Here is a 15471-nt window from a genome sequence, read left to right as displayed (position 1 = left end):
CTGCCACAGGCTTAGGCATGGCAGAAGATTTCCCATAATGCAATGAGCACCTCTTCTCCACTGCCCTCTTTTCAGTCCCTGCATGTTTAAATGCCATGATTGCATGCCATTGACTTTTGTCTTCTCTCTCCAATGGCTTCTGTTTGGTCCTTTCTTTCAGCTGCCCCTCACTGAGCCTGGTTGTGCCGAGGTCTCTTCTTCATCCTTCCCACTGTCACCTAGTCCTCCTCGTAGGGCATCTGTTATTCTAACATCTTTACAGTCTAACGCACTTGGAGGTGATTGTTGTTGTGAATTGGTGCTATATAAACAAAACTGAATTAAATTGAATTTGCCTCCCTGTGACTTTATTTACTTCCCAATGGTGAAACGCAGTGAGGTCCAGCACACATCAGAGGAATAAATACAAATGGGGTTTTAGGGCTTTTTTGTTTGTTTGTTTTTTTACAGAGTGATCCAAAAACTGCAAGCACGCTTATAACAATTCAGAGGTGCATGAGAAGATCATCTTAAGAGAAAGATCAGTCCAAGTGTATGTATAAGGTGAGGTTTTGGATTTTTAATAGAGTAATGTCTGGGATTTTTGGTCTTCTCACATATGATGCTAAATGAAACAATTATACTACAACCACTGTGATGTCACAGTGATGCATAGTAATGTGTTTGACGCACTGCAGCTGAAGTTGCCCTGTTTTAAGCAGTTTTAATCGCCCTGTCCTACCATGTTTACCATGCATGTTTAGCATGCCACAATGTGCTAGCCTAATCTGATGGTATAGGAGAGCTATGGAGTTCCTCAATGTCAGTAGAATTCATCATTTTAGGATTTTAAATGTCAGTGGAAAACTTGTGGCAATCCTTCTATTCATTATTGCCAAAAAAGCAATGGAAATTTCCATCTCTCCAGCCGTCCCACATGTGTGGCTAAGAGACTCAGTCGGTGATCGCTGGAAATGGCACAAAATGAGTTTGCTATTAAAACATCCCCACTGCTGGAAATCATAAATAATATATACATACATGCGGTAAAATATGCCCTTTATGCATCTTTGGAAGAGAATACATGTAAAAGCAGTGCGTTTCATTTGTCTGCGTGAATCATTCTCCCAACCACTTTCTGCCACATCACCGTCACCATAATCCTTACAGCCCAAAGTAGCTGGCTGATTTTTAGAAGAAAACAAAGCAAAAAAAATGACCAGAATAGGCAAAGTGGATTATTTCGAGGAACAATGAACTGATGTAGCAAAGGGCAGATTTTGGTATTTTGTAATGAAAGTCATAATAATAAGCTGAAGAGGAGGAGGAGGAGGGTGAGGCAGCGGGTCTGCATGCTTTGACATTTGTTACTGAGAGGAAACAGAGGCAGAAGGAGGGGGAGGAGCAGGGGCTTGAAAACAGAAATCCAGGTGAACATGTACTCCCTATATTTTCTTCTCATGTCTTTCTCCTTTTCCCCTCTCTTCTCTTCTCTCCTTTTTCTCTATTCCAGCTCTCTCTTTCTGGCTCTCTTTGAACATGCAGTGATAGAGCGGGGGGAAATGAGGATAGGATAGAGATAGAGAGAAGGCTGCGAGAGATAAATAGAATAACAGTGGTTTTAGAGAGGACACACAAGAAAAGTGAAGGAAGCGAAAGGATGGGGACTGAAACGTGGGAGGAGGAGAGATGCTTCATAATGAATGGACAGTGTAAAAAAGGGGGGGAAACTGCACAAAGCTGCAGTCTGATCTGTGTGAAATAATGGAGAGAAGGAAAGAGGAGAGGGAGAAGAATATGACACTGACACTGACAGTAACTGAGACATCTATCCCAGCCTCCTTATTCTTTCTAATGAGATCTTCCACAGTATCAGTGAGTGTGGATCACAGGCTTAAATGTGACACAAGCTAAACTGAATGTGTGCTTCATATATGTTAATTTACTACATCAATGTATTGCATTAGAAGCTAACAAAAGCAAGTATGTTTGTTTCTTTTTCACAAAGAAAGAGTTAGAAACAGGCTGCACATACAATCAGTTACAATTCATTATTACTTATTTTCATTCATTAGTTATTAATAATCTCGGACTCTCTTCCACCACGTGTCTTTTGTCCTGTCTTCCTCCCCTCACCCCCAACCAGTCATAACAGGTGACTGTGCCTCCCTGAGTCTGGTTCTGCTGGAGGTTTCTTCCTGTTAAAAGGGAGTTTTTCCTTCCCACTGTCACCATAATGCTTACTCATAGGGGGTCATCTGGTTGTTGGGGTTTTCGCTTTTTTCTCTGTATTTTTGCAGGGTCTTTAAAATTTAAAGCATCTTGAGGCAACTGTAGTTGTTATTTGGTGCTAACTAAAAATTTGAAAACACACTTGATATAGAAACCAGCTCTGCAAAGTGGAGCCAATTCAGAAGGGACTTTAATCTGTCTTCATTGCAGTACCCCGCAAGGGGAAAACTAATCTGCTTGTCAAAACGACCTCAGTTGAATTGGCAATCATGCTCTTAAGGAGAGTAAAATAGAAGATGAAAAAGAATATTATTTTGGGCTTGCTTACATCGTGATTAACAAGCCATGTGAGATTGACATTCATGTCATTCAGATTCATCCCTCTGGTTTAAAATAAAACAACAACAAAAACCCACAAGACAAAATACTGTCTTCGTTTTAAGGCTTCAGAAATGGACTTCCAGTGGGTGGCGTCACTGTGGCTAAATCCATCTTTTATATACAGCTATGGTTCAGAATCAATGTCTTAAGCACTCCTCCACTTCCTTACACTGTACCTTAAATATAGAGCCGTGAGACGTTGTCTTAGCCCAGCGTTGCAAAAAGACTGCAGAAACAGCATACCTGTCTCAGTCCATATATAGTAAATCTGCCTACCAGCAGTTCTGGTTGTCTCCAGTGGTTTCCTGGCAACCAAGTCAAATGGTTTGGGATACCACGTAACTGCTACCCCCACAGTTTGTTTCAACTGTCAAATCTTTGTCGCATACCACACATCCCTCATTCTTTGCTCATTTCCTAAGTATCAAAAAAAAACTTAACCTCCTAAACAGCCACACATTTTGGGTTTTTACATTTTGTTTTGTTAAACAAAGGAGACATAATGATGAGCTTTAAAGTCACTAAGGCTTCACACTGCAGGTCTTAATGCTCAATTCCAATTTTCTGTCTGCTTGTTCACACTACAAATAAAATGTGACAGCAAACGCGCTGTAGTGTGAACCCTCAAAGCCGCCCGGGTGCGCAAAAGAAGACGGCACAAACGCACTCTGTTTAGACCCAGACTAAACAGTATTGTTTGACTGATGGCCGTTAATATAAAGATTTGTTTCGGACTTGACGTTTCCCAATAGTGCTTTAAGTTATAAAGTCATTTTGTTATTTACATATGGCCTAATAATTATCCTTATTGCTGTTTTAGAAAGGAGCGGTGCTTCAAAGGATAGTTGCAGATTTCTGTCAGAATCTGCAGATTATACAGTACAAATAAAATGTTCACGTTTCTCCAACGTTGCCTTCCAAACAGTTTCACTAACATCTACACTGGATGGCCAGGAGGCGTTCGCGATGTCTTCTCGGGCGCTTCTCCGGCAATGATAATTGGCGTGTGTCTTGTGTCAGTGACGTAAAAGACGGATTTAATGCGACACGACCGTTCAAACAGCAGTCGCTTCTAAAACATCAGATATGTATCGGATTCAGCACCACATACGAAAGTGACCCAGTTCGGTGCACACCATTGTTTTTCTTGTGACATTACCAATAAGTTTGATGAGTCACATGGCCCTCTTCCTATTGAAAAAACAAAAGTTGTATCCAAGATGGCCGACTTCTAAATGGCCACCATGGTCACCACCCATCTTGAGGAGTTTGCCCCCTCACATATACTAATGTGCCACAAACAGGACTTTAATATCACCAACCATTCCCATGTTATTACGGTGTATCCATATAAATGGCCCACCCTGTATTATCAGCATGATTTTTTTCCCTTACAGTGTGCCATGATGTATCAAGCCAAACAAAATATAATACATTTAAATAATGAGTAATGATTTTGTTTGTTTGTATACTGCAGTGACATGGTTACACCACCTAACATTCTTTCAGTCTGTCTACTTCTAAAATCTAAGATATAATGTCACCGCTCAATATGTCACTATGCACCTGTCCCCATACAGCGTTTTCCTCAACCTACAGGCAGACTCAGAGCCCATCCATCCTCATCTCTGTGTCAGACAGCTCCCTCGCCATATGTCTCTGTGCTCTCTAACTTCTCATCTGAAAGCTCATTTATTTCCCCTCCTGTCAGCAAACCACCCTCTCCACCCATTCTGGTGGCTCTGAGCTCACCCTCCACATAACCCGTCTCCATCCCACAGAACCCCTAGCTTTCACTTATTAAAGTGAATCAGGTCGAGTCAAGTAAAAGTTTATATCTATAGTACATTTTAACAACCTGAATTGATCAAAGTGCTGTACATGTTATACAAAACATACACTAGACATAACAGTTACTAAATTAACAATAAATATACCGTACAACTCATCCGGTAAAATAAAGTGAATAAGACTGCATAGTCAAAGCCAGGGTACCCTTCTCAACTGGAACTGAAAGCAAACGGGAATAAGTAGGTTTTCAACTGTATTTTTTTGAGAAAAAAAAAACCTCTTTCACTCTCCTAAGGTTAAATATGACTTAAAGTTAGCATGTCCAAACCAATTCACTGTTTTGATCTTTACCTATTTTTAGGCTTTTGTGCAAAGTCTTTTTCTGCCCTGTGCCTTCACATGTTTTAAACACAGATTAGAGAAGCATCCATTAAAATATGAATTTGATGGTCCTCTCATTTAGCTTTCAGCAACAACACAAAGCATGTTTACCAATGTTCACGTGTTTCATAGTTAACAGCTTATTTTGGTAGTTAAATGGTCAGAAAGGCCCATAAAAAAACAAGGAGAGCATTTATATATTCAACTGAGTTCAATTCAATTCAGTTTTACTTATATAGATCACAACAACAGTCACCTCGGGGCGCTTTATATTGTAATTAAGAGACCCTATAGTAATACAAAGGAAATCCCAACAATCAAATGACCCCTAATGAGCGAGTAGTTGGTGACAGTGTGAAGGAAAAAACTCCTTTTTAACAGGAAGAAACCTTGGGCCGAACCAGGCACATGGAGGTGTAACCAGTTGGGGCTGAGAGGAGGAAAATAGGATCAAAGACACAATAGGACGAATGACAGATACACTTTATGTTTTGAGTCTTCCAGGTTTAAACTAATACCAACTTCCAGAAAACCATGTAAAGAACCAAAAACAAAACTGGACTGTTTATAGGCAGCATAATTCAGCTGCTGAAAGAAAGCCCAGAGAAAACTTCTCTTTTCTCTTCCTCTCGTAAAATGCCACAACCTTGTAATTAGATATGGCTGAGCAATCCATTAATGGTCTCTTAAAAGTTGCTCTCTACTATGCAAACTACACTGGCCGTGCACTTAATTAATTGGCAATTTAGCAGCAGTGTAGATATTAAAGATTTACTATACAGTAGGTGTGAGTGTGTCATCAGGTGACTCACCCCTCAATGTAAACTGACCCCGATAAACAATCTTACCTATTTTAACTTGTCTTTTCTCATCTGCTAATGCTGTTACTATTTACTCCCTCTGCTGATAGTTATTACTGTTTTTAGTTAGCTTATATTATTTTCTAAGAGACATATCTATTTTCATGCATCTTTGCCAAAAGCCTTTGGCTATGGCAAGCTGAATTTTCCCACATGGGACAGTGAAGGGTAAAGTGAGCTAGATCACAACTAAATTAATATGGGGGAGTGTATTAATTAAGACAGTGTTGTTCATTTGATATCAGTCAGATGACATCAGGCATTTAGAAGCACACAATATACAACTTACACTATGACAACCAGATGTTAACCATCAAGAGCTTGTGTATTACTGAAGTTGATAACAGCTGTCCTGGCTCACAGCACTTTTTGGTTCATTTTAGAGATGGCATGATACCACTTTTTTATGTCTGATACCGATACCGATATCATAAATTTGGATATCTGCCAATACCGATATGAATCCAATATAGTGTTTTTTTAATCAATAAAACAGTTTTTTAATATCTTGCTGCATTTTGTAGTTCATACTCAAGTTTTAAAAAAACAACAACACTAAAGCTATTCTGTTATACCTGTATGCAAAAAATACACTGCACCCAAAATATTTCATAATTCAGCAATACTGATCAGTCTAATAAACTTAAACCTGCACCATCCTCCCTATTCCGGTATTTTAAAGAGTAATTAGCGTAAATATTAAGCAACCTAACTAATAGGGTTCCAACTCCCAGAAACCAAAAAAAATAGGGAACCACCCCTCACGCTCCACCTCATGATGCTTAATCGACGTAATCAACCTTAATTTGATGCAGTGTGAAAAAAAATGCACAGAAATAAATTATTTTTCAAGAAATATTAAATAGATTCAACATCTTTCTTCAACAGAATTGCAGACTGCACAGATGGTGCCTTCCCAAAGGAAAAAGTACTATAGCTTACTAGGGTATATTAGACTTAATAGTTACTATATACAGTAATGGACTTTTCATTTTACATCAAATTAAAACTTTGGGTGTAAGATTCAGATAATTATTTAATACAAGCTAGACATTTTAAATGAGAATAAGAAAGAAAAGTATGTCTTTGTGCCCCCTTTTCCCTGTTAATGCCCTACCTGCTCCCTTGGCTAAACTTAAAACTAAACTAGATCCGCCCCTGCACAGTTACCAGCCGTCAGCTACGTGGAAAAGGATCCTGGTGTAGAAAGTAATATTAAATGGTAAATGGCCTGTCACACACACATTCATACACTGGTGATGGCAAGCTACATTGTAGCCACAGCCACCCTGGGGCACACTAGCAGAGGCGAGGCTAAAGGAACAAAAGGAACAACATGCCAACTGATTTAAAAAAAAAACCCAAAAAAAACAGAATCTGAGTTTGTCATTTTTCCCTGTGTCTCCTCGGGATGTTGTTGTTGTAATCTCTCTCTCTTGCTCTCCTCTGCCAGGGTGGAACTCATTGTGGGTTCCCGCCTCTGGCCCACGCACCAGCAAATAATCACGCACCTGCTTCTTGTTCTCCAGACACTCCAGCTACTACTTAAGGTGATGGCTCAGTGTTTCTCATCGCTGGATCGTTACGACACTTGTCGGTGTAGCCCCAGCTCTTTCTTGTGTATTCTCATTGTTTTTCCTGGCTTCCAATCGTGTTTTCTAGTCTATAGATCTTCCTGGACCCGTCCCCGTTTCCACCCCTGGAGTTGTGACTGTGAGCGTGAGTGTCTTTGTACAAGAACCATACAAGGACCATGTTAGGCAAGTTCTCCAGCAGCTACTTGAGAATAAACTGTTCATTAAGGGGGAGAAGTGCAAATTCCATGTTGAGACTGTTCCTTTCCTGGGGTATATCATTGAGGAGGGGAACCTGAAACCGGACTCCGTCAAGGTTCAAGCTGTTGCTGAATTGGCCCGAGCCCACAGATAACAGGCAGCTCCAACGTTTTCTCGGTTTCTTTAACTTTTATCGTAGATTATTTTCGTGACTTTAATAAAATTGCTTTTCCTCTAACCCACGTAACCTCTCCTAAGATTTCTTTCCAGTGGGATCAGGATGCCCAAGCTGTCGTCACACTTCTCAAGGAGCACTTCGCCTCAGCTCCCAACTGGATCTGGGTCTCCAATTCAAGGTTGAAGTAGACACTTCCAACTTGGGGGTGGATGCCATGCTCTCCTTACAAAAGGATGGAGTAAGCACCGTCCATGTGCCTTTTTCTCTCACTCTTTGTCCCCTGTAGAACACAACAATGACGTGGGAGATCAGCATTGCTGGCAATAAAATTTGCCCCGGAGGAATGGAGACCTGGCTCAAGGGCACGGTCCAACCTTCATCTCATGGACGGATCACAAAAAGCTAGTGTACCTACAGTCTGCCAAACTGTTAAACACCCGGCAAGCCAGGTGGACCCTGTTTTTCACCGGTTTCCATTTTTCTATTACCTATAGGCCTAGGTTCTCATTATGTGAAACCGGACGGTCTATCCCAGCTCGTCTGGTTGGGTCCTTCTCTGAGGACCCAACTGACACTGCACCCATCCTGCAACCTACCTACACCATTGGGACCATTGCATGGGAAATCGAGTCATCGTTCCAAGAAGCACAGGGACCAGGCCACTGGCATGCCTCTGTCTTCTTTATAAAATATCTGGTGGACTGGAAGGGCGATGGTCCTGAAGAACACTCCTGGATTTTGCGGTCAGTGGTTCTGGACAAAACCAAGCTTTGAGAGTTCCACCCCTGCATCCTGACAAGAATGATGGGTCACCAGCAGGCTCCCATTTAAGTTCGGGGGGTACTGTCATGGTTCCCTGTGTCTCCCCAGGCATGTCTTTGCTGAGTGGTGTGTGTGGCCGAAGAAGAGTGTGCCCCCCCCCCACCCCACCCCACCACCACCACCACCACCACCACCTTTCCACTCACACTTTGTATATGGCACCTGGTGATTGTGTAAATAAACTGTTATTTTTTGCAACATCAACAGAGTTCTGCGCCTGAGTCCGGTCATTCATTGTGACAGAGTTTTAAACACATGCAAATCTAAAATAGGTACAAACCTATTCTTCTTCTTTCCACCATCACATTTGTATTCTTAGACTCTAATAAGAGTGGCTTAGCATGAATCACCATTCAAAATAATCCTCATTTACCATAGATTGGGTGTTGGTGCAGCAATGCCATTCTTGCAATATCTGAAATAATCCATTTTAGATCCTCTCCCTTTAAGCCAGATTTCTTCTGACTGGCTGCCCTGGCAAACAGAAGGTCTGAACAGCAGGTTGATCATCCATCTGATCATCCATATCCTGATCATACACTTTCTTTTGTACATCCTGGTAAGTAATGAAGAATGAAAAGAAATATGAACGAAATTTAGTACACAAGGGCAAGGCAGCACCATTAAAGCACTTCGTCTTGGGGCCACTATGGAAACTTCCCAGGTTATGATATTGTACGTGTGAACCCCAGCGCCTGCTGCCATTGTATTATACCAGACCTTATGCCGTGTGTGTGTGGGTTAGGGGAGTACTGTATCTCTGTGATCATAAGGGGTCTGTGAAGGCGAGGAAACAGAAGGCCGGTTATACAGCTACACACAGAGGAGAGCGTAAGACTGCCAAGCTGTGGGAAGACTGGGAGCCAAATGGATCACACACGTAATCGCACACAGAGAAACGCAGCATAGTGCAAACACACATATGCTGTGCTGAATGTATGTGCCAGAGTGGGGCAAAAGACAGAACCAAAGTATTGAATGACAGAGGGTGTTGACACTGATGTATTGGCTGCTGGTCTTGAGCTAATATCCAAATCTTCTGTGAACCACTCAGCTCACACACTCAGATCCGATTTCTTCAGTCTTACTTCGACTTGAAAAAGTACAAAGTATCAGAAGGCATGCTGACCAATAAGTGAGAGCACCACTCAATATTCACAAATTTCCATTTCAGACTTTGCAGAGCAATATTATGCCTGATGCACACAGACACAAATCTGAATCAAACACTAACAGCCATGAAATGAACAGAAAAAGGGATTCATAAGGAGCTTTTCGCTTTCCCTCTCCCGTTGGCCCAATCAAATTTTTATCCAATAAAATCTTTAATGAGGTGAGTCACCAAGTCACTCCCTCTACATCACCTTGTGACAGCAGACATAAATTCGATTCGTCACACCACGTTTTCGCACAAACTGCTGAAATTGTGTTGAATCAGCTGCGGCAGGGAAGCAAAGCTTTGCATTTTCCCTAATCACAGTTACAATTACAGCTCAAATTAGCCTGTCGGAGGTTGTTAACAATGAAATGTGGCATTAAAAAGTGCACATCTGTAACTTATGATGGCGCAGTAAGCAAACAGATAGATGACACTGTGTCCTACTACCATCAGGCAAATGTCAGCCAGTGACCAACATCTCTTTAAATTTTGTTTTTAATTGTAAAAAAAAGAAATATTTGTGATTAAAAACAAATTGATGGTAATACAGAAAAAGCACAAAAAAAGCTAATGTTAGGTATTAAACGAAATGGAAATTTAGCTTTTTCTCTACCTCAAATAAACAAATTGCTTAATATAGATGGCCAATCTATATACAATGGCCAGCAGGGGGCGACTCCACTGGTTGACAAGAGAGGTTCAATTGCATGGAAGGTTGTGAGAAAATTATGCTACTTTATGAATTCAGGACTTCAGCAAACATTTTCCTGGTGAGCTCTTAGATTAAAATCTTCTTTAATAAAGTCTAATGTTTGTTTTGTAGCAAAGTGACCCTTTTAGAGCAAAAAAACAGGCTCTAAATGGTATACGATAAACTTTAAGGTATAGCCCACTTCAGTGTATAGCCCTTAAGTATATAAGTTGCTTCCTCATGGACATCCAGTTTTTTGGGGGGGGTTTTTCTTTTTTTTTTTTTTTTTTGGGGGGGGGGGGGGGGGGGGTTACAGTGCATAATGGATACATCTCACTAATCAAACTAACAAGCAGCAGCTGCAGCTTATCAGCTCTACCAACCTTCTAAATGTTCAAAATATCAAAAAAAAAACAGCACAGGTTGGTATTAAAATATATTAAATATTCACTCACTCATCCCCACTTTTCCAAACCTATTTCTCTATAGTTGAGCTAGAAACATTGGACTTTCATTGAATTAAACACCTTGTCCTGGATTTGAGCCCACAGCTTTTTGGATAAGGCTCATATCATCATCGCATGCCCCACAGAAGCCTCACTAGCTCACAGGGTTTCTCTCTACGCATCACCATGGGAAATCTGGTGTGAAAATGAGACACACTTTATCACTGCGCTGTCTTCTTTATCTGCCTGTAGTGATACGAGCGAAATAAACTTCTTTTAATCATTATGTTTATCGTAAAAGCTGTTTGGTAGAAGACAGTGAATTTCCTCGCCGTTTCCCTTGTTCCACTACAAAGGTTGACCCTAAATCACTTTCCGCTTTCATCTCTCACTGCAACCTGCAATCTGTCCAGCACTGGACTATTCTCGTTGCACTCTCTTTCTCTTTTCATCACCATCAAAAGAAGGATGCAGAGTTACTCAGTCAGCAGGGGGATGGAGAGCCAGCAGAAAATAGAAAAATAAAAGTCTGAACGGCTGGGCTGAAAGGAAAGTGGGTTAAGAGGGACGTGATGGATGAGACGGCGAGCTTTCCTGACTCATGGCCTGCTTTTGCTGGTGACTAATGTGGCCAGTGACATCTTTCTCACTATCCCTCAGCCCCCACGCCCCTCTGTCTCATCCCACCTGGGACACTTGTAGTCTGCCTGGGGCGGAGTATCACATAGGATCTCACCCAGCTCAACATGTCAAATCACCAAGTTCCAACTTAGAATGCAAGGGCTTGTGTTGTGAGGTTTTCGGGGGCTGCAGTAGGTCTGTAGAGAGATAGCTAGGTTTAACCAAAGCACAGCTTTCTGTCTTATTTACAGCTAAACATTTTAAAGGGATGTGTGCAATGGAATGCATACAGATCCTCCAGGAAGACAGGATAAGAGTTACATGTTCATCTTACTTATATGTCATATATATATATATATATATATATATTAGGGGTGCAAAAATACTCGCATCGGTATTGAACCATTCGATACAGTGCTTTCATATGCATATGTATCGAACAATACAATTTTTTTTATTTATTTTATCAACTTTTCTTCTGACGATGCTGTCTGTGTTGAGCGCTCAGTGGATCTGCGTTCGACTACTCCGCCTAGGCTGCACTGTCGAATGCAGATCCACTGAACACAGCACAAGCTAGCAAGACAGAAGCTAAGCTCGTTGCAACATGGCAACCTCCTCAACGCTACCCAAAATTGAACCTCCCCCACTCTCATTCAGATCTGGCGTTTGGAACTATCTTGGTTTTCATGTGAAGTATGACCCTGATGGTAAGCGCGTCATGGACAAAAGTAAAACAGTATGTCGGATGTGCCACGCAATGCTCAATTGGTGGGAACTAGTGCGTTAGCGCAGTTAGCTCGTTAACGTGTTGACGCCGTCCAGACCCACACACGGGGCGATCCGCGGTAACTCGTTAACGGAGAGTAACGCTGACAGCACTAGTGGGGACACAACGAATATGACAAGGTGGTGACAAAGACAAGTGGAAGCAGACAAAAACAACAAGCACGCATGCTACAAACTTTACCCGAGCCATTAGACAGCCGTTAGCACATGATTCTCCTTATGGGGACCTGATATGTTTAATATGCTGCTGAGAATATATCCCAGAAGAAGCGTATAGTATAGCTTTTATTTTGGAAAGAGCCATTTCTCTGTAATAAACTCTCTTTTCCAAAGATGAGTGATTTCTCGATCAGATAGATTTAATTTCTTTTATTATTTTGTTGTTTCAGCAACATTAAATTTAAAAACTGTACTTTTGAGTTAAAATATATATTTATAATTTTAATAAATGACAAATTAAAAAGGCATGAACATTTTTTTGTATCGAAAAAATATCGAACCGTGACACCAAAGTATCTGAACCCAACCCAACCGTGAATTTTGTGTATCGTTGCACCCCTTCTTTTTTTTTTTTTAGCTAGACCTAAATGTTTTGCTTGTTTTGCTGATATAAATGATTTCTTAATAATAATAATATTGACTATTATTATATTTCAGGGATTTATTTTTATCTGCAGCTGAATCCATACTGTGTTTTTACAACATAACATGCAATCAATTATTATGTTTTATTATTATAAAATTACAATCCTAGGTTTCTTCTAAGGTTTATCACAGTTGGGGTTCTTCTTCTTTTTCTTCTAAATGTGTGTCAAGCAGCAGTGCTGAAACTAGCTCGTGACACAGAACATCACCACTTTGGTGGGGAAAGAACCTGAGTCAGTGTGAGGTTGAGAGATACTGGCTAGATACAGTCAAGCTCACCTCAATTCATGGCTTGGGCTCTGGAGCTAGCGTCCTAAAGAGAGGCCGAACTCTAATAAGTGCACACGGCACCAGGGCACCCTAGGTTGCAGGTTGATGGTCGATTTTGTAATCATTTTATTTGATCTGCCGCTCCATGTCTTGGGTGAGAAGAGGAGCTGAGCTGTCAACTGATCACCAACTGACCAGGAAGGAGGATGCTGGACAGTTCTGCACACTCATAAGCATAAGGCCCCAGTCTGTAAGACCTTCAATTCCCACATTCAGCTTTGACAGCATTCCGAGGGAGGCTGGGGACACTGAATCTGAATGGACCACGTTCAATGGCTCAGGAAGCTACACAGAGCTGGCCATCAGAGGTGACAAGAGCCATTAAACGGAATAAAGGGTCCTATCAAGGTTGGTTACCCTAACAGAACTCCAAAGACAGCTGCCAGATGCCAGCAGGCCAATCAAAGTGCAGCTCTGGTAGTAGCTAAAGCAAAAAGTCAGGTATGGGAGAAGTTTGGCCATAGAGCCAGACTGTCAGTTGGCCTTGAAGCGATTCTGTCAAATCATCACACAACTCGGGAGGCGGAAGCAATGCTCTGCCCACACAGTGTTAATAGTGCAAGTGGGATATCGCTGCTCACAGCAGAGCCGATTCTTCTACACACTGAAAGAAGCTAGTTGAGGTGGTTTGGGCACCTGACTAGGATGCTCCTAAGCACTTCTAGAGTGAGGTGTTTTAAGTATATACCACCAAAAGAAGGCCCTGGGTTAGACTCAGGAGATTATGTGGAGAAATTGCTGGAGAGATTATATCTCTCAGCTGGCCTAGGAATGCTCCATTGGCTAACCTGAAGGAGTGTGGCTGAGGAGAGAGAGATCTGGGCTTCACTGGGCTGCAGCTGCACAACCCAGTGCTTGATAAATAGCGGATAGCAGGTAGTTGGATGGATGGATGGATAATTGGGCCAAAAAATGAATACACAGACACTAATGGATAGTAAAAGTTAGTGTTGGATTAGATACTCATTTGCAACAGTACTGCTACCGACACTGCCATCTTCGCTCCTCTAACTGACACACAACTGCACATAACATCACTGCACATAGGCCAGAACACCCCCACCCCACCCCCAACGTCACTAGCAGCTAAAAGCATGATCAGTAGTTTATTACACTGAACAGCATTCTATTAGGATTCCTCGTGAGGTCAGCAAAGGTTATCATCATAGTTAACCCTGTCACTGCACATGTTAATGTTAGTCATTTAGAAATTAGGTAATTATCAGTCAGCCACATTAGCTGTCTCTTAAGTTATCACTATGGTAGTGGCTACTGGCTATGGCAAATTAATGAAACAACATTACAAATAACCTTAATGTGGAAGCTAGACACCAAACTTTATCTGGCTCATAATTAACAGTGTTAATTTAACAGGATAATAAAAAATTTTGTGTCTAAAAAGCACTATGGTTCTCTTAAAATCCCAGATTGAAGATGAGGAAAATCTATCGACAACTAATTAGAAACAACGGCAGCCTACATTAGCTTCTTTCAGTTGTTTCCTTTTTAGAAACATTAGCCACACTAGATGGATCCCCATCTTTGATTTGGCAAGGGTTTTCAGAGGGGCACCATAAACACTATTTTGTTTTGTTTTTTCATTTTTTTTTTTTAATTACTGGTCTTTCAACCTGGACAATTCCCTCACTGTGTCATGAAAAATGTAAACTTCAAAAATATAGGTCAAAAACCCCCATCACATCCATATGGGCTGACCTCTTCTGGGCAAGGTTCAGTCCAAGCATGCAAAATAATCTTATATAACCCCTTAGTGTCTCAGTGGTAAGTCCAGTTTGGAGTGGGAGGTGAGGCTCGAATCAAGCCAAACAATAATCGTCAGCCAATCACAACCACCGCCATTGATGACACATACCAGTTGGCTAGTGAATTGTGCCCCACAGATGGCTGTCCACGAGTGCACGCAGCGACATACGGTGCAACAATAACACACATATAAATAAGCACCCAGACACGCACACCGGAGCCTGTTCATTGCTATGATAAGTGTCTAGCTCTGCCTCTTGGTTGTTTTCATTTGATTTTCATTTCAAAGAGCACCAGAACCAGCAGCAGGCAACTACAGATCTGAAGTGTGATCAGATGTGTCAGTGCATTTATGAGTGTGTGTGTGTTGCACTGCACTTTGCCTTTGCCCTTTCCAGCTATTGGTTTTTAGTATTGTGTGTGTGTGTGCATGTGAGCAGAGGCTCTTTGATGGAAGATGATATAGTGCACAAAAGTCAGGCTGGCCTTTGGAGCAGCTCATCTGATAATATGTGATGCTACTCTCCCCACCACTAAGACTATGCACAATCATACAATTGTGGTCACAACTTTACATAATATGATGGTAATTTGAGGCTTTTATTCATTTCAACTTTCAACTTTTCT

General features: G+C 41.4%; 1 protein-coding gene across 3 annotated transcripts in view; it reads right to left on the bottom strand.

Moving 5' to 3' along the window:
• The window catches only part of rims3 (regulating synaptic membrane exocytosis 3), a 44383-nt gene that overhangs the window by 25255 nt on the left and 3657 nt on the right, over window positions 1-15471 (bottom strand). Inside the window, exon 1 of one of the 3 annotated variants that reach the window (XM_006787588.2) lies at window positions 2769-2857. The exons of the other annotated variants lie outside the window; for them this stretch is intronic. The gene's annotated coding sequence lies outside the window, so the exon portion shown is untranslated. Of the gene's footprint in view, window positions 1-2768; window positions 2858-15471 lie in introns of those variants that run through there. 3 annotated transcript variants of the gene reach the window in all.

Source organism: Neolamprologus brichardi, chromosome 22, assembly GCF_056152115.1.
Source record: "Neolamprologus brichardi isolate AB-2024 chromosome 22, ASM5615211v1, whole genome shotgun sequence".
In the NCBI taxonomy this organism is placed as follows: Eukaryota; Metazoa; Chordata; class Actinopteri; order Cichliformes; family Cichlidae; genus Neolamprologus; species Neolamprologus brichardi.
Note: the sequence above shows the minus strand (reverse complement) of the source record. Positions and strands in the feature narration are given on the sequence as shown.